Source organism: Kogia breviceps, chromosome 8, assembly GCF_026419965.1.
Source record: "Kogia breviceps isolate mKogBre1 chromosome 8, mKogBre1 haplotype 1, whole genome shotgun sequence".
Lineage (NCBI taxonomy): Eukaryota > Metazoa > Chordata > Mammalia > Artiodactyla > Physeteridae > Kogia > Kogia breviceps.
The window spans coordinates 62,950,711-62,977,439 of record NC_081317.1 but is presented as its reverse complement, the minus strand read 5'-3'; the positions used below and the strand labels follow the sequence as shown (position 1 = coordinate 62,977,439).

At 39.4% G+C, this 26,729-nt stretch overlaps 1 protein-coding gene and 1 pseudogene across 47 annotated transcripts in view; one reads left to right on the top strand and one right to left on the bottom strand.

Annotated features, from left to right (window-relative positions):
• Positions 1-26,729, bottom strand: part of PTPRD (protein tyrosine phosphatase receptor type D) — a 2,126,684-nt gene that overhangs the window by 1,639,523 nt on the left and 460,432 nt on the right. The window lies entirely within an intron of this gene.
• On the top strand, positions 9-1,927 carry LOC131761240 (peroxisomal targeting signal 1 receptor pseudogene; annotated as a pseudogene).

The window sequence follows — 26,729 nt, the reverse complement described above, 5'->3', positions numbered from 1 at the left end:
CAGAGCTGGTGGTAACCATGGCGATGCGGAAGCTGGTGGAGGCGGAAGGCGGGGGTGCCAACCCGTTCATGAAGCTGGCCGGGCACTTCACCCAGGACAAGGCCTTTCGGCAGGAGGGGGTTGAGGCCTGGCCCATGGCGCCCAGGAGCCCCAGCCTCGGAGGCGGTCTCTAAGCCTTTGGGGGTAGCTTCTGAAGATGAGTTGGTGGCCGAATTCCTCCAGGACCATAATGCACCACTTGTATCCGGTGCCCCTCAGACCTTCAAGATGTATGACCTCCTGGCAGAGATGCAGGATACTGAACAGTCAAACCTCCACCAGGCACCCCAGAGAGCCCCCTGGTGTGGCAGACTTGGCCTTGTCGGAGAACACTGGGCCCAGGAGTTCCTTGCAGTTGGAGATGCTGTGGATGTAACTCAGGATTACAACGAGACTGACTGGTCCCAAGAGTTCATCTCTGAAGTTACGGACACTTTGTGTCCCCGGCCTGCTGGGCTGAGGAATATCTGGAGCAGTCAGAGGAGAAGCTGTGGCTGAGAGAAGCAGAAGGAACAGCTGCCACTCATCGCTGGTATGCTGAATACCCACCTGAGGAGGACCTGCAGCACACGGCCAGTGACTTTGTGGCCAAGGTGGATGACCCAAAGTTGGCAAACTCTGAGTTCCTGCAATTCGTGCGGCAGATGGGCGAGGGGCAGGTGTGCCTGGAGTCCAGCGCAGGGTCAGGCCAAGCTCAGGCAGAGCAGTGGGCAGCAGAGTTTATTCAGCAGCAGGGTACTTCAGAGGCCTGGGTTGACCAGTTCACAAGACCAGTAAACACATCTGCTCTCGATATGGAGCTTGAACAAGCCAAGTCAGCTATAGAGTCTGAGGTCGATTTCTGGGACAAGTTGCAGGCGGAGTTGGAGGAGACGGCCAAACGGGATGCTGAGGCCCACCCCTGGCTTTCTGACTATGACGACCTCACGTCTGCTTCCTACGATGAGGGGTACCTCTTTGAAGAGGAGAACCCCCTGCGTGACCAGCCCCAGCCTTTTGAGGAAGGGCTGCGGCGACTTGAGGAGGGGGACCTGCCGAACGCCGTCCTGCTCTTCGAGGCGGCTGTGCGGCTAGACCCCAAGCACATGGAAACTTGGCAGTATCTGAGGACCACCCAGGCAGAGAATGAGCAAGAACTCTTAGCCATCAGCATGCTGCGGAAGTGCCTGGAGCTAAAGCCAGACAACCGGACGGCACTGATGGTGCTGGCTGTAAGCTTCACCAACGAGTCCCCGCAGCGGCAGGCCTGTGAGACCCTGCGAGACTGGCTGCGCGACACGTCGGCCTGTGCCCACCTGCTGGCAGCCGGGGAAGAAGGGGCCAGCGGGGCGGGGCTGGGCCCCAGCAAGCGCATCCTGGGCTCTCTGTTGTCCAACTCCCCGTTTCTCGAAGTGAAAGAGCTCTTCCTGGCGGCTGTGCGCCTGGACCCTACATCCATTGACCCTGATGTGTAGTGTGGCTTGGGAGTCCTCTTCAACCTGAGTGGGGGGTATGACAAGGCGGTGGACTGTTTCACAGCCGCCCTCAGCATTCGTCCCAATGACCATTTGTTGTGGAATAAGCTAGGGGCCACCCTGGTCAATGGAAACCAGAGTGAAGAAGCAGTAGCTGCACACCGTCAGGCCCTCGAGCTCCAGCATCCCGCTTCAACCTGGGCATCGGCTGCATCAACCTTGGGGCCCACCGTGAGGCTGTGGAACACTTTTTGGAGGCCCTGAACATGCAGAGGAAAAGCCGGGGCCCTCGGGGCGAAGGGGGTGCCATGTCGGAGAACATCTGGAGCACCCTGCGTTTAGCCTTGTCTGTGTTAGGCCAGAGCAACGCCTATGGGGCGGCTGATGCCCGGGATCTGTCCACCCTCCTAGCGATGTTCGGCCTGACCCAATGACAGTGGGACGGGCTGCCCTGCGGGTGTTTGCCTGGAGGGGTGCCTGCTCTGGATGTGATCCCCTCTCCCCAAATGGGCCTACCAAGGGGGTGGGCTGATGACCACAAGTGGTACTTCCTCTCAGGAGCTGCCTCAGTGTAGGGGTGGGTAGTCTGGGTTCTAGTTCCTGCATAACTGTAGGAAAATGAGCTGTGTTGTCGGAGTCCCTTGATAATTCAAGGGCTGTCTGTCCAGCTCCAGATCTCTCTGCCCTTTCTTGGTGCTGCTTTTGGGGAAGGACCCAAAGATATAGGTTGTCATCTGCTGCCATTTCTGATTGGGTCTACCACATTTGTAGCGTCTGTCCTCCCCCCAGCCCCTCTCTCCTTTCACTGGGACTTGATAATAGTACAGCCTCTTCGCACAGTGGTGTGCGGCAGGTTCTATCAAGCACCTCTGTGATGATGGTATCTAGGGTGGGATGTGTTAGGAGTTGGCCTGTTTGATTTAAATGTTGATTTGGCTCAGCAGAGCTGAGTTTTTAGGGGTGCTCATAGCTCTGTCATTCTTGGACCTCTCCTGGTTATAGCTCAGAGTCCCTGGATAATGCTGCATGCAGTAACTGGCATCATTACCACAGGGGTCCTCAGGGGCTGCCGGGGTTAAGTTGCTACAGAGTGTTTGGGTGTGGGGAGAGAAAGCCTCATTGTGGAATGAGCCTCGAAGGAACCACATGGGCTCAGGTCAAGGGCTCTGGCTTGGGGGCCTGTGGAGGGAGGACAGAGCAGGTGGGACGGGGAATGTCCTGAGTGCAGCCATCCCCCTCCTCTTAGAAAGACCTGTGAGTAGGAATTGAGCTAGCTCTTCTGGAAAGTTGGTTCAGAAATTGCAGTCTTGCCAGATTCCTGACAAAGAGAGGGTTCAGTGTTACCTTGAGCCTTTGCTGTCCTTGAAATGTTTGTAGGGGGGAGGGTCGAAAAATCCCCCTTCCCCATATCACCTCCGCAAGGGGAAGGCTGAGGGAAAGTGAGTGAGCAGCTTGGATTCTGCTGGGGAGATGCACCAAGCCCAGAAATGACTGAAGTGGCCGTGAAGCCTCTTGCCTTGTCTTCAGTAGTTAATGGTCAGAGAGATTTTTTTAAAAACTACCGTGGTCCCAAGGTTCCATCCTAAAATTTATTTTTCTTTGTATGAGTATATGTAAATGATTAAAAAAATAAAACTGTAAAATATTTGTATGAGGAATAAATGGAACAGACATGGCAAAAAAAAAAAAAAAAGAAATTAAAATAATGGCTCTCATGGCAAAAGACTGCTGTGATGACAGTAAGCTAATTTTCCAGACTTCAGAATTTCAAAAAATGTTTTGACAACCAACAGTGAAAAGCTTTCATCCTTATTTCACTCTTACACTAACTGCCAGGTTTTTATGCATTTCTAATCATGGGCTTCTTCAAATGCAAGAATATTAGCATTACTGATTTGTTTTCCATTATCACATAAAGGCTCCTAACACTTTAGAGTATCCTATACACAGGTTTAGGATTCAGTACAACAATAATAAACTTCAGAGCAGAGTATTATAAGCCTGAAGGTGTCAGCGTAGAAATTTGAAGAAAACAGAAAACTATGCACAATCTACAAAGAGGAAATAGGCGTAGGTGAGATATCTGTCATTTTGCTGGTTCTAAATAAAATCATGTATGAAGTCTCACACTGACACTTCAAACAGTAGAGGAATGCTTTCACTTTAGTGGATTTAATTTATATATTCTCTTTCTTTTTGCAGTGCAAAATCTGCAAAACGCAGTGAAATATAAGGTAAAAGTGTCTGCTAACCCAGAGATGGAGCATAATAGACTATTTCAATACTTGATCCTAAGTTGGGGAATATCCATCAGGAATCTATAATTGTCCCATATTTTACTTCAGAACCCATAAATGCATTATCCACATCATACCTGGATGTCACCTCTGAAACTTGCAATGCAACATTAGAAAAATGAATGCAGACTTATCCCTTCTCATTACTCACGATCACCCACTGCATTTTAATATAAAAAATTAGCCAATGATGCCTTCTCTACACATAAGACCCAGTGAACAACAAACATGATATGTGAGCAAGAATGAAAACTGAGGGGCTTCCCTGATGGTGCAGTGGTTAAGAATCCGCCGGCCAACGCAGGGCACACGGGTTCAAACCCCGGTCCTGGAAGATCCCACATGCCACGGAGCAACTAAGCCGGTGCGCTACAACTACTGAGCCTGCACTCTAGAGCCCGCAGGCCACAACTACTGAGCCCGCATGCCTCAACTACTGAAGCCCACGTTCCTAGGGCCTGTGCTCCACAACAAGAGAAGCCACTGCCATGAGAAGCCTACGCACCTCAACAGAGTAGCGCCAGCTCGTTGCAACTAGAGAAAGCCCACGCACAGAAATGGAGACCCAACACAGCCAAAAAAAAATTTTTTTTTTTTAAATAAAAGAATGAAAACTGAGTCTACATGCATAGACGTCATTAATCTAATGCATAAAACACAGAAGTGTTAATACGGAACACTTAAAAAACAAATTTATAGTGACTGCATGTTGCATGGTAATTAGTTATAATTAGTCAGCAGTTCACATGAGTTACTATAACGGTATTATTTTGACATAACCCAGATGTGTTCTCCCGCATTAATAAATACATGGATACATGATAGCAGGGGTAATTTTTAATAGCCGTTGCCCTTATCTACACATACATATGACACTTGAATATGTTAAAGAAGAAAGTTCATACATGCTTTTCCTTATCCAATAGTCAGTGATTCTCTTCCCAATGTGCCCAGACTCTCACACTTAGTGTTGAAACATCTAAGGTCATCTCATCTTTCCCATCTTGTATGCCTTCTGTAGATCCCTCTCCCTATATCCTCATTAAAGGGACCTTGAACTGCAATGATGTTCATCAGGCTTACAGCAATAGAGCTGTAGATTGACCATTCTGATCATAGAACAGCAGAGACATCATCTTGAACAATGGAGAAAATGTCATACAGGCAACAATGTTATCTCTTCTAGGTTACAACATTAGAATTGAATACTGGTCAAATACATATAGGATAATAGAAAAAGTAACTGAGATGTAGACTGATATTTGGGTTGTCTGACAATTCCCTTTCATCTCTCTCTTTTTTACTGAATTCAAAAAGCAACAAAAGTGGTAGAAAGCATGCCCCGTGCTTTTCTCCGACTGAAAAAAAGCTGTTCACAAAAGGTACTCCTTTTCTAACTGGGTATGTATTGTCACATCTCAGCAGCAACAGGTGTCAGTGTCTTTCTGGGTCACACCTTTCTCAGACTTGCAGAGTGAATGGGGAGAAAGCAGTTCTGTTCTAGGAGAAAGACACTGGTCACTTTAAGATTCCCTCTTCAGCCAGTTATATGTTTCAAATTTAAATGCTTAAAATGTCCAAGAACTGAGCTATTACCCCAACTTTATGGATGGAAGAACTACACATTTAAAAAGTATATAACTAATGCAAAGGCATGCAGGCAGTAAACTGCAGTACTGGGATGTGAAATCTGAAGTCTGATTATGTGGGTAAAGATCAATGTACTACCACTTTACTATTTCAGCAACCATTATGCTGTATCTTACTCAATTTTTTCAGGTTAAAAATTAGAGTCAAGATGCCGAATTCCATAGACAGCAAGAACCACTGAGCTAGAATGATGGGTGCACTCTCTTTCAATGTGATCATCTATTGGAATATTTCAAACTGTCTTCAGTTACATAAATATATAGTATCAGTGTCATTATCTTTAATAAACAGTTTTACTCTTGATTTCCATAATCAGTTCATTGAGGCTAGTAGTTTTCATTATGGTTTTAATTTTAGGATTGTTAAGAGCATGGGATCCAAAATCAGACTTATTTCCCAGGTTCAAATTTCAGAACAATTACATAAAAGTAGGGTGAACTTTAGCAAATTTCTCTGTGCCTCAGTTTTATCATCCATAAAATAGGAATACAAATGATATCCTCCAAGATGGTTGGTAGAAATTAAATAACTTAATGTAAGTTAACCCCCCAGTATATAGTAAATACCATGTAGAAGTTTGCTATTATTGTTTTCAATTGTGTGAAGTGAAATTATTTGGAGTTTCTGGTCATGCTATCTATAAACAAATAAAACTTTGGAGGATTTATTTCATAATCCTTATAATGCCCACTTGAAAAGGCTGTCCTAAGCAAATGAGGTGGCAGCAATGGAGGTCAAGTTATAATGGGTTCACAGTCCTTGGAGTTCTTGGTTATCTCAGTATGTTAAGCCTTGTCTTTTTAGCAATAAAAAATTGTGGAGTTGGGACAATTTGTCATAGAATGTCTTAAAGATGCCAATCTTACCAATTTCTGATTGTTAAAGGAAGGATGGGTAAAAATAGGATTAAAAAATGAAAGATTTGGAGACTCTTCACCAGAAGTACTTTATAAGGAAAAAAAAAAGGTACTTTGGGTAAATTAGTAAAAGATGCTACATGCTCTATAACTACTAATGCACACTAGCATTTTAAAAGATTTGATAATTCATCCAGGATGAATGATAAACATGTATAGACTTTTTTGTTGTTTTATAAATTTATTTATTTTATTTCTCTTTGGCCGCATTGGGCCTTTGTTGCTCTGCGTGGGCTTTCTCTAGTTGCGGAGAGTGGGGGGTACTCTTTGTTGCGGTGCAGGGGCTTCTCTTGTTGCAGAGCACAGGCTCCAGGTGCGCGGGCTTCAGTAGTTGTGGCATGCGGGCTCAGTAGTTGTGGCGCACAGGCTTAGTTGCTCCGCGGCATGTGGAATCTTCCGGGACCAGGGCTCAAACCTGTGTCCCCTGCTTTGGCAGGTGGATTCTTAACCACTGCGCCACCAGGAAAGCCCCTCTATAGATATTTTTAAGCCAGTTTTTCCCAAATGTTTGTGTGTGCATATAAACTTTAACCAGCAATACTTTTAACTATACTTTTCTGAAGGATATATTTTGGGAAATTTTCCGTAGTTTAGGTTAAATTCTACCATTGGGCAGATGGGTTTTCCTAAGGAATTAGGTAGAAAATGATAAAAAGCAACAAATTGAGAATTCGCTTAGTACAGGGCATTTAACTGTCTTTCATGTATTGCCTCACTAAATATTCATAATGACTCAAAGCGTAGGTACTATCATTATTCTCAATTCATTGGGCATAGAAACTGAAACACAGCAAGTTTAAACATCCATCCTAAGGTCGGATGGCTAGTAAGAAATGAAATAATTGACCTAGGCTAGAGTCTAGCTGCAAAGCCTAGGGCTCTTGGACTCTGAGTGCTATTATTTCCTTAGGTAGGGAAGATAAGTGATAAGAGAAAAAATGGTTTGATGGAGTGGATATTCAGGAATAAAATTCAAGAGGAGAATGATCTTAGAGCCACTGCTGGCTATTTGCAAGGAAGTCAGGAAGCATTGGGTGTGGAATCATGAGAACTTCATAGGAGTTTTAGAACTCTGAGACTCCATTTGTTATTATTTGTAGTTTTAATATTAGTGAAAAACAGAATTTAAAAAAATATATATGTACAGGTTTGGGTGGTATTAAATGGGGAAGGGGAAAAAATGAATGTATACTGAGCACCTCCTAAGTGCCATACATCTACTCCTCACTGGCATGAAATATTTTCACTTTACCCCGTGATTTTATAAGATAGAGAATATCCTGATTATTTGGTAGAAGAGGAAATTGAGGCTTAAAATAAGTAGGCAACTTGTCCTTGAGTCAAATAATAAAGAAGAAACAGAAATGGCTTTTAAATTCAGATGGGACTGGGCTTCCCTGGTGGCGCAGTGGTTGAGAGTCCGCCTGCCGATGCAGGGGACGCGGGTTCGTGCCCCGGTCCAGGAGGGTCTCACATACCGCGGAGCGGCTGGGCCCGTGAGCCATGGCCGCGGAGCCTGCGCGTCCAGAGCCTGTGCTCCACAACAGGAGAGGCCACAGCAGTGAGAGGCCCGCATACCGAAAAAAAAAAAAAAAAAAAGAAAAATTCAGATGGGACTGATTGTAACATTTTCCCTATAACATAGCCTGAGAAGGTGGAGCCTGTAGGAGATCACGCTTGAGTCATGAGGGAGAGGTACCCCAAGAAGCAGAGTGTTAGCAGCCATCAAAGAAATAAAAGTAGATTTCCTACTGGACTGGCTGAAAGTAAGGCAGACGGACGTGAAAACTATTTATGTGAAAAAGAAAAGCCTCCTCCTTAAGCAGATAAAATGCAAAAAGGGACCCGATCTTGAAGGATAACCTGGAGGAATGACAGTCCTTTCCTACAGCTGATGCAGCATCATCCCAGGAGGCAGTGCCTGGCATGTAGAGCATGGGTGGCATCTCAGCTCCTTTCCTCTGCTAGACGCCTTTGAATGGGGCACGACCTGAACAACCATAAGACATGTTTATTTAAAAAAAAGAAAAATGGTAACAATGAACCTAGTGGCAGGGCAGGAATAAAGATGTAGACATAGAGAATGGACTTGAGGACACAGGCAGGGAGGGGGAAGCTGGGGCAAAGTGAGAGTAGCATGGACATATATACACTACCGAATGTAAAATAGATAGCTGGGAAACAGCAGCATAGCACAGGGAGATCAGCTCTGTGCTTTGTGATCACCTAGAGGGGTGGGATAGGGAGGGTGGGAGGGTGACGCAAGAGGGAGGGGGTATGGGGATATATGTATGCATATGGCTGATTCACTTTGTTATACAACAGAAACTAACACAGTATTGTGAAGCAATTATACTCCAATAAAAATCTATTTAAAAAAAACAGAGAGAGGGGCTTCCCTGGTGGCACAGTGGTTAAGAATCTGCCTGCCAATGCAGGGGACACGGGTTCGAGCCCTGGTCCGGGAAGATCCCACATGCTGCGGAGCAACTAAGCCCATGCGCCCCAACTACCGAGCCTCCTCTCTAGAGCCCGCGGGCCACAACTACTGAAGCCCATGCACCTAGAGCCTGTGCTCTGCAACAAGAGAAGCCACCACAATGAGAAGCCTGCACACTGCAACGAAGAGTAGCCCCCGCTTGCCGCAACTAGAGAAAGTCTGTGTGCAGCAACAAAGACACAATGCAGCCAAAAATAAATAAATAAATAATTTTTTTTTTTTTAAAAAAAGAGAGAGAAATGTCTATGGACATAGGGAGCCAACTTAACATTGACAGGTAAACCCAAGACTTTAACCACAAAAGGACTAGCTTCCATGATAGACGTCCTTCTTGCCTCCATTCCAGATCAGACAGCCTATTACTCTCTCCAGTACCATATATTTTAAGGTTGAAAGCAATCACGTGAACATAAAAGCTAATTTTATATTGGAAAACTTGCTGTGCAATGGAAAAATGACCTCAAGTGCACTCCCTTGTAAGAGTTATATAAAATCATAAATCTTAACCACAGTTGCAGTGCATTTGTAACTCCACGTTACACCCAGAAACAATTGCAAATCTACTCTGGGGATAGTTTTAGTTGTTATAAGAGACAGCTTTGGAACACATATAGTTAAAGAAACCCTGCCAACGCCCTAGTTCCAAGGAAGGCAGGTTAGATATCACTTAGCTGGCCATACACCTGCTACATTTTAGATACGCTAAAAAAGAACACTTTTAAATTTACATCTCAATGTTAATCACATTTAATCATATATCTACCTAATTGTTATCAAACTATTAATTAATAATATAGTAATAAATACAAGTGCATATAACAATATATGTTAGGGTCATTTAAAATCAGATACTTTCCCCAGCCTAATTACATGACAAGTTTGCTTTCTATTCCTTACAAAATTTTCACTCAGCCTCTCTCCCTCTTTCTCATTTTTATAAACCCATTATTTTCTGAAACTCACACTAGATCAAGCTACTTCATTTAAAAATTTCCATAGATCCTTCAATATATCCTGCTGCCTGGGGTACTGAATTTGATGAAACATTCCTCGTGAGTAGAAAACAAAAACAATTGTAAACGAAAATCAGATACAGAAAGCTTTAGATTATTGCTAGAAGGGTGTCAATATTAAAAGAACACGTTTATTATTAATTTTAAAAATCCCTAGAACTAATATCAATATTATTATAATGCTTATTTAATCAGATATACAATTTGTCTGGTGGTTGCCAGAGAGGAGGGTATGGGTGAAATAGGTGAAAAGGAATGACAGGTACAAACTTTCAGTTTTTAAACAAAAATCAGATAGACAAAACACGTTGCAATAACTGCAATCTTTGTTGGCTTATTATCATAATTACTTATACTAATAAAATACTTAAATAATAAAATGTTAATAAAATACTAATAAAGTCCAAAACTAATGTACAATTTCATCCTCAGGATTTGAGGTGTTCTCATAGATATATATGAGCTATATAGTACTATGGTATTAGTAGTAGCATGTATTAACAGTTACCAATTCAACCTGGCATATGGCCTGTTTATTTAAAAGCGCTTCAGAAATTTCTTTTGTGAAAAAGGAGTTTTCAAAACTATACTTACAAAATATCAGAGAGAAAATATAATACTTATATTCTGGTCAAAATCATGTAAAGAAGAAACAACTCATAAAATAAATCATCATTTTTTTCAGATAATTCACTCCAAACATCTCACATCCATTATAATAATAATTACACATTCATCTTTTCCACACATTCCTTCAAGAGTCTTTTTTCAAAACACTTTGTGTCAGATGTCAAGAAGAGTAAGAGTAAGATCTGATTTCTAGAAGCCAATTAAATGACAAATTAGAATTCAATAATGTAAATGCCATGATAAAGGGATTACAAAGTTGAGGGAATATACAGATCTATATACAGATCTATATACAGAATATACGGATCTATTATAGCTGAGGAAGAAGAGAAAGTCTGAACAAGAAGCACATTTTTCAAACAATTATTACTTACCCAGCACTAATATCTGCACATGCTCTTAGTTACTTTTTATAATTTGTCCTTTTTATTTTAAGTAAAGCTAAGAATTGCTTCTCCATAAATATCTATACATTTCCTGATTGTTCCTCATTTTCTTCCCTAAAACCAGGAATAGGATACATATTGTCAAGATTATTGCCACTGGATTATGATGCTTACTTTAAGCTGAATTATAATATGTATAAATATTTAAGTGCATTGCAGTGAGAAAAGCGTAAAAACAAATAAATGAAAAAAACAAAACAAAACACCATTGCATTATGTATAATTAGCAAAAAAATAGTAACAAGTTCACCCCAGACATCTAGAGCAAAATGGAAACTACCCAAATGCCTCCTCATTAGAGAAAGGGAATTACACAATAAAATTTGCTTAAAGCCCTTTGTGGTTATATTATTGTGTTTTTGTCTTAGGCATCATTCTGAGACATTCAATGGGAAGGTCTAAGGGTTAATTGTCCCTCCCTGATTCCTCCCCGGCACTAAGTTCTAATAGATCTTTTCTTCCTCCTCTCAAGTGGGACTCTGGGGTCCTAGGGAAGCTGATCCTTACTTGGAGCAAAGAGTCAAGACTGGTCAGCTCCTCTTCCACGTGGAAGTTTACCATGTTCTTGCTTGGTATGTTCAAGAATTCAAATTCAAAGTGGAATAATACAATTTAATGGCTAAATACTTTAAAAATATTGATTTCAGGTCCCTATACACACACACAGATTGAAGATCTACAATAATAGATATCACAAATTTTATCTAGTATATGACAATTATAAACACTACACAATGCCATTTATGCAGTTCATTATAGCCAAAATTATTAAAATAACTACAATAAGATCAGTTTGCCATAGTAGTTGTTTATATAATATGCAATTTTATAAATGTAATTTTTACTAATATTTTCTCTGTTCTAATGATTGGCATTTATTTACTTATATGTTTATTTTTAAAGTATACATTTGGGGCTTCCCTGGTGGCGCAGTGGTTGAGAGTCCGCCTGCCAATGCAGGGGACACGGGTTCGTGCCCCGGTCCGGGAAGATCCCACATGCCGCGGAGCAGCTAGGCCCGTGACCCATGGCCACTGACCCTGTGCGTCCGGAGCCTGTGCTCTGCAACGGGAGGAGCCACAGCAGTGAGAGGCCCGCGTATCGCAAAAAACAACAACAATAAAGTATACATTTGGGTTGTACAACAAGATTTTTCAAGGTGTACAGCATGATGATTTAATATATGTGTACTTTATGAAACAATTACCACAATCAAATTAATTAACACATCCATCACCTCACCTTGTTACCACTGTTTTGTGTGTGGTAAGAACAGTTAAGATCTACTCTTGTTCATGTATGCCATTGAAGTTATTATTTTATAACAAAATTTTTTTATACTCATCTGCCAGTTTGTCTATTATCCCCCAAATCTTTAATTTTACACTCAATGTCAATACAGTAAAATGTTCAAAATTCTTTGTTCAAAATTTTTTTTAAATCCAATTTGTAGTTGGGGTGATTCAGTCTTTAAGAAACAAAAATTACACTGGGTTTTAGTATAGACTATTTTCCTGCTTTAATCCCTTGCCTCATTTCCTGCCACAGTTTTCAGCCATACTCATTCCCTGGCAGTTGCACCATACATTCCAACTTTTCAAAGCCTTTGCATACTCTGGGCCATCAGAACACATTTTCCTCCCCTTGTATACCTGGAAAACTCCTCTTCATCATGCTTCAAATATCTGTCCAATTAGTGCCTTCTTTGAAATATCTTTCCTCAACCAGCCTCTCCTCCCGTGTTCCCAAATGCTTGAAATATAACACATAGCACTTTATTAGGATGATTCTTCTATTCTCCATTGGACTGATGATTCCTTTAGTAAGAGGGTTACTTCTTTCTTTCTTTAGTTTTGTTTTTTTCCTAATGCTTAGCAAAGTACTCTTATACATCAGGCACTCAAATAGTCTTGACAGGTTAATAATAGTCAATGGCCCATATTTTGCAAACCACATTATAATTAATCATGAAGTGAATGTTAGTATCTATAACTGAAGCATGCTGTTAATTACCTAGTCCATTTTACTCTACTGTTTTGATGCTGGTTGCAACACAATTTTAATTAGATTAGCTAGACAGCTAGATAAAAGTTAACATGAGAGAGGAAATGTCATTCCTCCAGTGGCAGGAAGTATACGGGATCAGGAGGCAAGAAAACAAGATTCCTGCCTCCACTTTTACCCACACTTTATTTGACTTTCTAGTTCTTCATCTGAAAGCATTTGAGCTAGATGACTCCCTATATTAATTGCAGTTCTGTGATTCTAACAGTTGGTGATTTGCCTGTCCCTCACTTCCTCTGCCAACATGAATCCGGCCCGTTCTCTACTTTCTAAAACTTAAGGTTGTTAATATATTTTAAAAATTGAATTATTAACTTGTTTGTTACATAATTATTATCTTACATGCGAAGCTCCTGGAATACCTGCACATATTTTCATAACAAAAACAGTACAACAGAAAGCAAAGTGTAGTCATCTACAGCCCTAATCTGAGGGATGCACCACTATTTAATGTTGCCACATTAAACAGCACAAAGAAACTCTTATATCTTAAATACTTTTACCTGGAAATGACCCACATCACCTTCACTCACATTTTATCAGCCAAATCAATTCTCATAGCCAAAAATAACTAAAGGGGGGTGAGTGCCCAGAGGGAAAACAGGGATTGTGGTCTACCACATATTCTTAAAACAAGTAAACAAACAAACAAAAAACCTTCTTTTTTGTAACCTGTTCCTCCTCCTCCAATCTAACTTGTGCACATTATTCCATGACATTATATGTAATTCTACAGTGTTTCCAATTAATTTGAATTTATGAATAGATCAGAAATGTTCTAACAAGGCTTCTCCTCTACCACTACTTCATGTAGAATATTAGGTTGGTTCCTGTTTTTCAATAATGTAATACAATGCTCTAAGGCTCCTTGAAGTGAAATTTTGATGTCAAAGATAATCCATTAATACTGTTCAGTTGGCCTCCAGAAAGTTATCAAGTTAATAGTTTATTGATGATACTGATGTTTATAGTCTACCTACTATATATGAGAAGCCAGTCTAAAAGGTCTAGAAGTATGGGTCCCAGGCAGAATATGCTATGCTTGCTGATTAATGCATGAAGAAGTACAGTAGCACAAAGAAAGATAATAATTTATTGAGCTGTGAATGTGACAAAGAATATTAAAAAGCAAATAAGAAATCATTAAATTTTCTCTCATCCTAACACAATAGGTGGACGTCCTATCAATAGGTATTTGGAGTATAAGAGGACAATCTAGATGATAAAAATAATATGAGCAAAGGGAGAGTGTTAAGAAAATTTGAGGGAAAATTTAGAAAAGAGTAATTGACTATCTGGGGTAGAATTAATGTTTTTGTTTCATTTTATATTGCTTTAAGACATAGTGGGAAATAAGCAGGAACAAGAGTGTTAGGCCAGAATATAGAGGAACGTGAATTTCACTTATTATATATGTAATGTCTGTATATACAATCAAAAATGTTGGCAATGACATGCAGACAGCGAAAGGAGAATGAAAGCTACAACAAAAGTATGGAATTGATGTCATGAGGGACAGAATTTTAGTAGTGAGGTTGACAGAGAAGGGAAAACTGCAAGAGCCCCTGTGAAGGACAAGCTTTTATTTTTATTTTTTTTCTTTTTCTTGCGGTACGCGGGCCTCTCACTGTTGTGGCCCCTCCCGTCGCGGAGCACAGGCTCCGGACGCGCAGGCTCAGCGGCCATGGCTCACGGGCCCAGCCGGTCCGCGGCATGTGGGATCTTCGCAGACCAGGGCACGAACCCGTGTCCCCTGCATCAGCAGGCAGAGTCTCAACCACTGCGCCACCAGGGAAATCCAGGATAAACTTTTAACTGATTGAATGTAGGGGTGAGGAAGAAATCACAGATGTACTAAAAGGTTGAGCCTGAGGAACTAGAAAGTCTTCTTTGGATTAACTAAAATATAAATTAGGAAAATGTGGGTTTTAGTGAGAACATATAAATTTATCTTTAAAACTTAAGATTAATGGGATAATGGAACTAAAGGTAGACTTGGTAGATGAAAGTGGAAAAGGAAATACTTGTAAGATATATATATATGTAGATATATATATGTATATATGAACAAATTCTTGACCAATTTTGAAAAAACATAACCAGGGCAAGTATATATATATATATATATATGATGTGAGAGATATATAAATGGACGACGTGCTCTAAAGGAAAAAATATATAGTGCTGTAACAAAAGAAGGCTGATGAAGGCCCACAATGGGGGAGGTGAGGAAGAGAAGGAGACAACAAAAGTGAAAAACTGTCAAATCTGAGTATGAAATATATTCGTTATAAAGATCCTTCTGTACGAGTGGGCAACTGTTTGGTTTAGTTTTTATTTTCACATAGACCATTTCTTGCTGTTGAAAAATATGTTCTAGAAGGAGCACTGGACTTGCCATTAGAATGACCAGAATGCATTAACTCTGCCATCTACTAGCAGTATAAACTTGGACAAGGTTATGCTCCTTTCTTAACCAGTGTCCTCATTTCTCCAACCAGAGATAACATCAACTTTATTTTATTTGTTGTGAGGATACATAAGATAATGCCCATAATATATCTGGCACCACTCCTAATAAAATAAAGGTTTGATAAACATAAGCTGAATCCAGATTCAGGGATTTTTAATCTATTTATCTACACAGTGTTTGGTAAATGACTTACATGAAGTAGTGTGCTCAGTAAACATTTGTTGCATTTAACACTGGGAAAAGATAGGCATTGGGACTAGAAAGCCAACTGCAAAATGATTAAAGTCATTGTCCATTCAGGATTATCCCTGATGACATTTTAAAAATTGCCTAAATGCACTTTCAAATTCCTTAGTTCGACCTACTCACAAACATTACCCTTTATATCTGGCACTATTAATAATTTTCTGAGTGTGGTCATCATTAGTCTGATCACTCAAATATAGGTTTTTTTTTCCCACTTTGAGGCAAATAGTAGGATTTTACTTTTTGGCTTGCTTGAAGTTGAGAGAGTATATGTGACTAGTTTAGGACAGTACATTGTGAGAAAAAGTCACGTTTGTGGGTGTTCAGTCAGTCTAGTTCTTGGAGTGAAACCAACCTGACATGGACATGAATGATGAGCAAGAAATAAACCTTGCTCTTGAAACCAATATGAGTTTCTGTTTTGTGTTTGTTGTTGTTCTTACTATAGCACAACTTCATCAGTCCTGACTAATACATTCACCTTATGGTGGGAGAGTCCCTTCTAGATTCACTAGCTTAAAAACCTCAGCACCTCTAGTACCACTAAGATTAGCATAGCATTTGCATTTTCATCATTTAAAGATGAGCTAAGGCACTACAATAGACTCTGAGATATCAGAAACCAACTAGTAAAAAAATAAATAAAGGGAGAACATAAATATGTTGCCATATTCTTTAAGAAATCAGCAAAGCTGATCCCTGAAGAAAATAAAAAGGAGGATAAAAAAAGATTTTCTACAAGTAACTTCTTTTTGTTACTGCATTTTGATTTCTTGTCTCTGGAAAGTTTATGTTACTCATTGGGATGGAAAAAGAGTGTTGGTGAGAAGGCTGATGTTGAGCTGATTTTATGGTAATTAAGGGCACAGTTGATGTTAAGTTGGCTGGCTAATAGATATTTTGGAAGACCAAATAAGTTCTCCTAATAGAATTTATCAAGTTTTTCAGTATAAAAAATTAAATACAGGACTTCCCTGGTGGCACAGTGGTTAAGAATCCACCTGCCAATGTAGGGGACATGGGTTCAAGCCCTGGTCCGGGAAGATTCCACACGCCACGGAGCAACTAAGCCCGTGCACCACAACTACTGAGCCCACATGCCAAGAGCCCATGTTCCACAACAAGAGAAGCCACTGCAATGAGAAGCCCGCACACAGCAACAAAGAGTAGCCCCTGCTCACCGCAACTAGAGAAAGCACGCGTGCAGCAATGAAAACCCAATGCCTCCCCAAATAAATAATTTTTAAAAAATGAAATACAGTCACATGTGTTACTGTAATTGCAAAAAGCCCATTGCGTTCAATAAATATTCTATCAGTTATGTATTATTCTAAATGAATTCCCTCTGAAGAAATTCTTGACCAAGTTTGAAAAACATAAATCAGAGCAGATATAAATGATTTACCTTTACTTAAGCAACACTATATAAGATTTTCTACTGAGGTACTGAGTACCTATTATTATGATCATCTTCTTTGACCCAAGTCATATTTAAGTGAATGTGTTCACTGCTGTTATTGGTAACTGATGAAGGGTTGAGTGACGGGGTCTCTGATAGTATTTCCATGGCAATGTTTCTAGTGGTTGATAAAGCCAGGCCTCTAGGGTCCAATTTTCTGAAACCCATAGGGAAAAATAGGAGCTGGAAAATGAACTACCTGGTTATATATATATTTTTTCACTGTTGCAAGGAGACTATTTTCTAGAATGATTGTGATGGGAATAAAAAGACAAGGACAAGCAGCCCCAAACTGTCAAAATCCTAGCATTCTTTCAGCTGATTTCCTGATACACACAAATGACTTATGCCAAAAGGAGAAAAAAAAAAAAAAGGAAGAAAAGTTTCTTTTCTGAAGATGACGTCAACATATCTGGTTCCTTGGGTAAGAAATAATATAGTGCTATATATATGTATATATATCATATATACATATATATATATTTTTTGCGGTACGCGGGCCTCTCACTGCTGTGGCCCCTCCCTCTGCGGAGCACAGGCTCCGGACGCGCAAGCTCAGCGGCCACGGCTCACGGGCCTAGCTGCTCCGCGGTATGTGGGATCTTCCCGGGCCGGGGCACGGGGCAGGCAGACTTCCAACCACTGCGTCACCAGAGAAGCCCTATAAATGATATTTTTATTGTTTGTTTGTCTTTAAGGACAGATCAAATTTCCACATAAGCGGGTCAGAAAACCATGTCACAAACCTTCTTCTAAGTAATTATTGACCCAAAGTTGAAAAGTAAGCATATACAACTCTTTTCATCTACAGCATTAAGTCCAATTATGAATACCTTTACTTGCCAGGCTCTGTGCTATAGTTGCACAGAATTTTCAGTTTTATGAGTCACAACTACTCTGTGAAGTTATTACTGTTGACATTCTGTAGGATGAGAAAGCTATCCCAGAGGTTCAAGTCCCTTGTTCAATATTGCATGACTGTGAAGCAGTGTCACAGCTTTTATATCTGGGTCGGCCTGACTCTGAAATATATGTGTTCTCCATCATAGTGCCGCTGCCTCCTTCTCCACAACAAACAAACAAACAAACTCCAAAGAAACTGACACATGGAAGAGTAAATTTGAGAGAGAAAGAAAAGAATCTTAAAAGAAAAGAAGAGAAAGTAAGAAAAAATATGAGAAAGATTGCTTGCTTGAGTTTTTTTTTTTTTTTTTTTTTTTTAAGTGGAGGATAAGGATGAGAAATTTTGTCTCAATTTGCCAAATTAATCAAAGTCAATTAGAGGCTATATCTTGCCCCAAGAAAGCATACTGAATGGGCATTGGCCAGTTTAATCGGGATAGGTTGGCAAGAATTAAAGTGGGAAAGCCACTTAATATGGAATAATCCCTAGCTAATTTCAAGAAAAAGTAGTTAGAAGGTATTGACTACCTCCTCTCTTTAAATATTAAGTAGTTTTATTATGAAAACATAATGTTGTAATGTCCCATATAGCTGATTGTTAATCCAACTAAAGCTTAACCAACCAAAATTTTAGTGAAATTTTGAACTGGACTGCTACTCGTTTTGTATTTGATGTATATTAGATTTTCAATTTGAGCATAAAGTGTCATTCTGGACTCAACTCACGGGAGAGTCCTGGATTCTAACGCTACTTACTTCCCACATGGCCTTAACACACATTCTTTGAGTCCCACATGGCCTTACACACATTCTTTGAGTTTCTGTAACTCTTTTAACTCACCTGTAAAATGGAGAGAATCAATGTTTTAAGGTTTTTGTGAGGATGGAATTAGATAATTAAGGCCATGGCATTTTGTGAATAATTCTATGCAAATAAAGATGGTGATTATAACCTGTGTGCTTCCAGTTGGCTTCTCAGACCAGCAGAAAGTTCAACTTTATTACTGTAACAATCATCGTTCACTTCAGTGATTCTTTCGAGTTTTCATCCTCTATAATCAATCCTTTCTCAGGTATAATTTGACAATGGGATGAGCAGCAGTTTGCAGCATTTCTACTTTTCATTCTAAATTTGTCGTAATAGATCAAGTCATTTTGCAGATACATTGATGCTAAATTTTAGAATAAAAAAATCTGCAAGTAAGTTACTATCTCTGCTACTTCCTAGCTGTGCAGTCTTGGACAAGTCATTCAGCCTCTCTGAAGCTTACTTCTCCATTTGTAAAATGGAAGCAGGAGAATTGAGAAAGATAATGTATATACAATGGTATACCCATTTTTGATGCACTATCTTTTTCTTTATCTCTATCAGTTTTGCATGTCAGCTATAAATCCAGCAAATGTGCTTTCACCTATGTAATTATGATATTCAGACCTGACTGACTGTAGTGGTTGAAAGCAATTGTGAGTAAACAAGATGGATAGTGCAATGAACATATAGGTACCCTGATGGAGAGGAATGTGTCAGATTCCCTTTGTCTGACGTGCTCTTTGGTGTTTCTGAAATTGAAAAGCAAGTTCCTTTTTCAGAATGACCAGCTGTGAGAGCTTCACTTGCTCAATGCAGCCAGATGCAGAATAACCAGGAAAATAACAGGTCACAGCTAGCTCCCAGGTTGATCTGGAGCATGTACTTGGCACAGCAGCCTAATTTCTTATGACCTTAGGCATGACGTTAATATGAGGCTCATCAGTGACAGATACTGCTTGTTCACCTTGCCAAAACCATGGGCATAGTATGTTTACAGATTTACTCAAGGATATACCTGTTCAACCAACAATCACCTATCAATTTTGTGTTAAGCCCTATACTTGGCACTGAAGGTTTTTTTTTTTTTTTTAAATGAGTAAATGACTGTCACTGCTTTCCAGGAATATCAAATTTAGAATGAAAGAGGAGCAGACACACAACTGACTATTTTACAGCCATGATAAATCCTGGATGCATAACAGAGTTTGATGAACTCTACCCACGTTGTGGAGGCAGCAGACTTCTCACATAAAGTTAATATTGTTGGATCCAAATTCTAAAAGTCACAGTCAGGGAACAGGAAAGCTAAGATTAAACAAAGCACAAATGGGCTAGGTTTCAACATTCCCATGAGGTAGAAGGTAATTTGGTTCACAGGAGGAATCAGAACAGTAATTCCCCAACATTTTCCCCCTTGCCTCTTCCTGGCTTCCCAAGGATGGCCCAATGCGAACACCTTCTCTTGAAATAAAATCATCCTCCACCAATGTGTGATCAGAATAGATCAGTTCTCTGGTAACTTAGAGTCCAAGTCACATGACTTATTTTAAAAGCTAGAAAGAAGGTGTAAAGGATGCTTGCCAAAGGTGGCAATTATCCTTCCCAAACACTGGAAGGGTTGACTCTGCCCTTGCCAACAGTCATTTGGAGGTGTAGAGAGACTCCGTGACACACTAGAAATTCCTTTCATCTCAATACCCACTTTTGTCAAACTAAACCTGCAGAAATTGTAGTCTTATACAATGCCTAAATGTTAGAAATCTACTTCACTGCTTTAAAAAGATGTTTGTCCATGACTGTCAGTACTTTAGCTGTACATCATCACTCCTTTCCAGAACCTTGGAGTGGTAGCGATAGGAAGCAGAATTAAATCAGGTGGGATGTGTCATAACACATAAAAAGTCCTTGCTTAAATGGAACTGTAGACAAAATATTTCTGCAGATGAATTGAAACATCTCTTCTTTGCAAAAAATCAAAAGTTGAATTTCTAGTGTATTTCCTTTTGCCTCTAGGTGGCCAGAAGACTACAGCTAAAAATGCACTTGGGAGCTCAGAATCGGGGAGGCTGTGTAGTGCAGTGGTTAAGAACTCAGACTTGGAATTGGACTTTCTGCTTTCCACTGCCAGCTCTAGCTTTTAGTGCGTGCCCTTGAACTATTTACTTAGCATACCTGGTCCTCAGTTTCTTCATCGGTAGAATGAGGACCACAATGATTATGATACCTATATCAGAGACTGGATGAGTTAATACACAAAAACTCATAAAGCCTGACTCACTGTCAGCATTCAAAAGTGATAGCTATTATATTCACAACTTTATCAACTTTTTCCTTTTGTTAAAATGTTTCATATCACACTTTACTTCATTCTCTATATATCCTCAATTCCATTCTGAAATATGGAGAATATATAACTCTGATGAAAAAGCACTAGCTTCAGAGACCAACAGACATGGTTTTGGAATTGGGATCCCCTACTCTTCTGGCCTTGGTGAAAATATATAACCTTTCTGTCAGCTATGTTTAAAATGTTTTTGCAGGGCCATTGTACAGACTAAATGAAATAATTTATATCAAGTGTTGCTCAATATTTGGTAGTTCCTTCCACTGCTTCTTTGAATATCTCGCTTTTTTTTTTAAAGTTTCTTTCAGTCACTTGGTGGGGAAAGCAATGACCACTGGCCTGGTATAGAGTTGGAACAGCTGTGGTGATTTTGGGGCTTAGGCTAACAGGTAGTCTAAGTAGCACTTTCACATCCAAAATTTCAAGCACATATTTTTTGACCTACATAGGAAGAGAAGAAGAAGAAGAAATGGAAATGAACTCAGAGCACAGGAATCCAAATTCCAGAATCTAATTTTGCTCTCAGGAAGGGGAGAGATGGCAAAGAGACACTCTGCAGCATTTGGAGAGGGTACAAGTGCAAAACCAAGGGCTCAGTTATAAAAGGGCTTTTGTGAGGAAGGCTACGTATTAGTAACAACAGGTAAACAGAAACTTTTTTCAGTGCTTTTCAAAAAATTTGTTTATTCTTCAACCTATAAGGTATATATGATTGTTGTCCTCATTTTACAAATGAGGAAACTGAGGGACAGAGAAGTGAAGTAACTTTGTCAGGTTCACACTCGGGCCAGCTGGCTCCTGAGTAGGTATACTCCTCATCCCCACACGATGCTATCTCTGCATAGATACAGATAATTCGCTACAACTACTGATCAATAACTCAAACACTGAGCCTGAACTCCCACAATCAGAGGACATATACAAGAGACTTTGTATTACAGATAATGGAAACGATGTTTTTCAAAAGTATCCAATGATACCGATCACCTGGGGTGCTCTCTAAACATCCAGAATCCAGACACCTCCCCAGACCTAGAGAAACAGTCTCCAGGGAGAAGTCTGGGTGGTAGCTATGGTTGACAAGTGCTCCCAGGTGATTATCCTTATTATAAAGAAAGAGTGGGAAACACCAAATGGGGTGAATAATGAAAAAGTCTTTAAGGCAGTGCTTCTCACACTTTAATATGCACACGAATCACTTGGAGATCATGTCAAAGTTCAGCTGTGGGGCCTGTGTTTCTGTATTTTTAAAAAACTCCCAGGTTATGCCAGTGTTAGTGGTATATAGACCAGATTCTGAGAAGCAAGGCTCTAAGACAATGACTCAGCAGTCTAAGATCTGGGGGCACATTTATTATTAGCCATAACCTTGGCCTTTTAATAAGCAAAGCCATGACCTGGCTTGTTTGTACAAACGCAAATAAGTGTATAGATACTGATTTGACAGACATGGTTAGTTATCAGAAATTGACTTTTTAAAACAAATAATACCAAGGATTTGACTCTGATGCAGATAGCCCTCAATCCTACTTTCCATTGAAAAACACTGTAAATGCCGTGGAAATCAAAGCACTCTAAAGGTGGAAGGAACAGCAGTGCCATTATAGAAGTCATCCAATCCCTTGGTCTTATCACCCATAACCTGAAGAAAATAATATGTGCCTTTATAGAGTTGTTAGGATAAAATAAGACATGAAAGCAAAGAACAGCTGAGCCACCCTATTGAAGGGGTCAACAGAAATAGGATATGGATCCAGGAAAGAACCACTTTCAGCCAAACAGCAGAAAAGCTTTCCTATATTCTCTTGATTCTTAGGCTATAAAGGCAATTTACAAAAACACTACATTCACTCTATCCATTTACTAGCTAAGCAGGACTGATTCCTATCTGTTATTATTAAATGATAGTGGTTCTCTCTCTCTCTCTCTTTCCTGCTGTGTGTGTGTGTGTGTGTGTATGCATTTCATGCCCACAAGCATATACACACACACATATATGTATATATATATATTTATATATATATGCTTGCAGATAAGCAACATATACATAAGCATATATGATTAAATTTTATAGATTTCTGGAGATTCTAAAGACATGTAATACAGCTAACCTTTAAACCAATGCTAACGTAGCTGCTATAATATGGCATTTTAAAAACATCTTTTTAATAATGCATGTTCTTAAATGTTAAACTGATTCATATGTTATATTCCCAACTTTTAAATCTCAATTTCTACTTAGAATATCAAAAGAAATATGGAAAGTACAGAATTTTATATAAAAATTTCTAATGAACTATACTGGTCTGCTGTTATTACTGTATCTTAACCCTGCTTGAAAGTTTATTACTTTTTCAGAGGGAAAGGGTCTTCAGCTTCTTTCTCAGACCATGCCTTATTGGATTTAAAAAAAAAAAGAAAAAAAATAACCTTCAAAATACTATCTTTCACTGCCTGTGGCAAGGACAAGGCTTAGGTCGACGTCTATTACAGAAGCAGCAAAAATATGTGGATTAAAAAGAAAAAAACACACACTATAGTCTCTTTGGTGTATCTAGACATTTAAAAACATGGATTAGACACACACAGACAGTACAAACATCAAAATCACAATCAAGTGAATGTACTTCATATGTATCTAATGTCACACATTTGACATAGAGCTTTTTTGTGAGCATGTTTTGGTGTGATGTATATTTGTTGAACTGAATAGGGTCATAATATGAAGTCTAAAATATAGTTTGTTCTAGCACATTCTAAAAGGGTGAATCATTTGAAGGAGGTCTGTAAAATTATATTGTCTAAAGATAATTAGGTGACTAAAATAATTTTGGATTATTAGTTACATTACGAAATTTCAATAATAGATCCCTTTACTTCTTCATAATTCAGCCAAGAAACACTGAAAATTAACCCAAAACTTTCTTTGTTATAAGGTCCAGAATTATGTTCACTACCAACTTTGATGTTTTAACATCTACATGAAAGTAAGGCATTTAAAATGAAATGATATTTGTAAAAATTTCATGAGTTTTCTTTTCTACCTAAGGAGAAAAATTCAGTGTAAATATGTGTAGGTGTATTTCCTCCTGAAAACTAAACTAATTTTAGGCTTGGATTATAACTGGAATAATGTAACACAACTAGGGATAGTGACAATATTTAAATTCAGTGACTTTTTCTATCTAGATTCCTTTTAAACATAGGAAAACAAATGTACACCAGAAACTGGGAAATAAAATGTGTGTGTGTGTAGGTAACTTCCCAATAAAGATATATATATATATATATATATATATTTACACATATATATGTGTGTATATATATATATTTATTTATATGGTCTTGGGTAAAAATGTAGTCATCTTTAACATATATCATCTAGAATCTGGAATAACTGGTTATTTATTGAAATATCCAACACATGACCTAATATAGAGGGAAAAATAGAGATGAGTGATACAGATATGGATATATTTATATTATGGATTATTGGGGAACAATATCTCACTTTCTCCATATTTGTATCTATAATTGCATCAGACTTAACATGAAGTTAAGTGATGGCTATTGAAATAGCCACATCATCATACAAATCTCTATTTCTAAATTGCAAAATGCCAGTCTGAGTTAAATCAAATGATACATGGATCATTAGTGTTTCTGCTTCTAGTCTTGATTTGGTACACTATACATATAAACTAATGGCTATTAATTTGGATACAATTTATAAAGTCATTTCACAGATTATGAATATAGGCAACAAGCCACAGTACAATTAAGAGTTTCTATGTTTTGGTCACCAAAAGAAGTTATAGATATTTTCATCTCACATTTAAGTTTCCACAGATATCTTGAAATATCATTTACATCCAGCACAATTTCAAAATTACAGCATTTAATACACATGCTGCTAGATTTTTAGTGAAATCCATATTCTACTCTATCCCAACTCTGTGAAATCATTTACTCTGTAATGTCCATATATTTAGTGTTACGCACCTGAAAACGTTCTCGTAAAAAGTCCATATCGTTCAACAAAGGAATTCATGGCACAAAATTATTAAAAACACCTGTTGCATTTTTTTTTTTTTCCGGTACTCGGGCCTCTCACTGTTGTGGCCTCTCCCATCGCGGAGCACAGGCTCCGGACGCGCAGGCTCGGCGGCCATGGTTCACGGCCCCAGCCTTTTCGCGGCATGTGGGATCTTCCCGGACCGGGGCACGAACCGACGTCCCCTGCATCGGCAGGTGGACTCTCAACCACTGCGCCACCAGGGAAGCCCCAAAACACCTGTTTTTTAAGCATGAGTCATGTCTTGTCATTATTCTCCTGAAAACACTCCAATGGCTATGCATTTCACTTAGAATGAAGTTGTTGTGGTCCTTTGATTTCCACCACCACTAGTTCTGGCCTCATCACTCTGTTTCTCAAAATAGGAAGCATACCCCCAACTCAGAGACTTTGTACTGAATGTTCCCTCTGCCTAGCATTATTTCCCTTCAGATTTAATCATGTTCCACTCACCTCCTTCTAGATTTTTTTTTCAAATGTCACCTCATTCAAGTCTATGCTATTTTATTTATGATCACATCACTTCCTTAACATCTCTGTTTTCCTTACTATGCTAATCACAGACCATAATTTACTATATATTTTTTATCTACCCTCCCCTAGAATATAAACTCCATTGGAGGAGGGATTTGTGTGTGTGTGTGTATGTGTGTGTGTGTGTTTTCTGTTTTGTTACCCATAATATCATAATGTATTTGAGGTGCTCCATAAACTCTTGTGACATGAAGAAATAATCTGTAAAGGTAAATGATGCTTTCAGTATGGTTGGAAAACAGTATGCCACTGTAAATTAGCCCATTTTAACAACTGCTAAATGTAGAATTTAAGAAGGTAGACAGAAAGTTGATGCTATTCCTTTATCATACTGGTTAACTAAGAGTGTCTATAGAAAATATATTCGTTTCCTAGAGCTGCCACACAAGTTACTACAGTTTGGTGGCTTAAAACAACAACAGTTTATTACTTCACATTTCCAGAGGCTAGAAGTTCAAAATCAAGGTTTGGCAGTGCCCTTCTGAAGGAGGAAGGTTCAAGGGGAGAATTCTCCTTGACTCTTCCAGTGTCTGGTGCCCCTGGTGTTCCATGGTTTGTAGCAGCATAACTCCCACCTGCTGCCATCTTCAGACGGCCTTCTTTCCCTCTCTTTTATAAGGACCCCAGCCATTGGATTTTAGGCCCACTATAAGTCAAGGATGATTTCATCTGAGATTCTTAAATCAAGTATACCTGAAAAGTCCTTATGTCCAAATGAGGTTACATACACAGGTACTAGAGGTCAGGACCTGGACAAATCTTTCTGGAAAACACAATTCACTACAGAACATAAGAAATGATTCAGATATTTCTGGATAAAGAAACCAGATTTTAGAAATTTACTTTGTCTGCAGAGAAGAATATTTATGCTTTC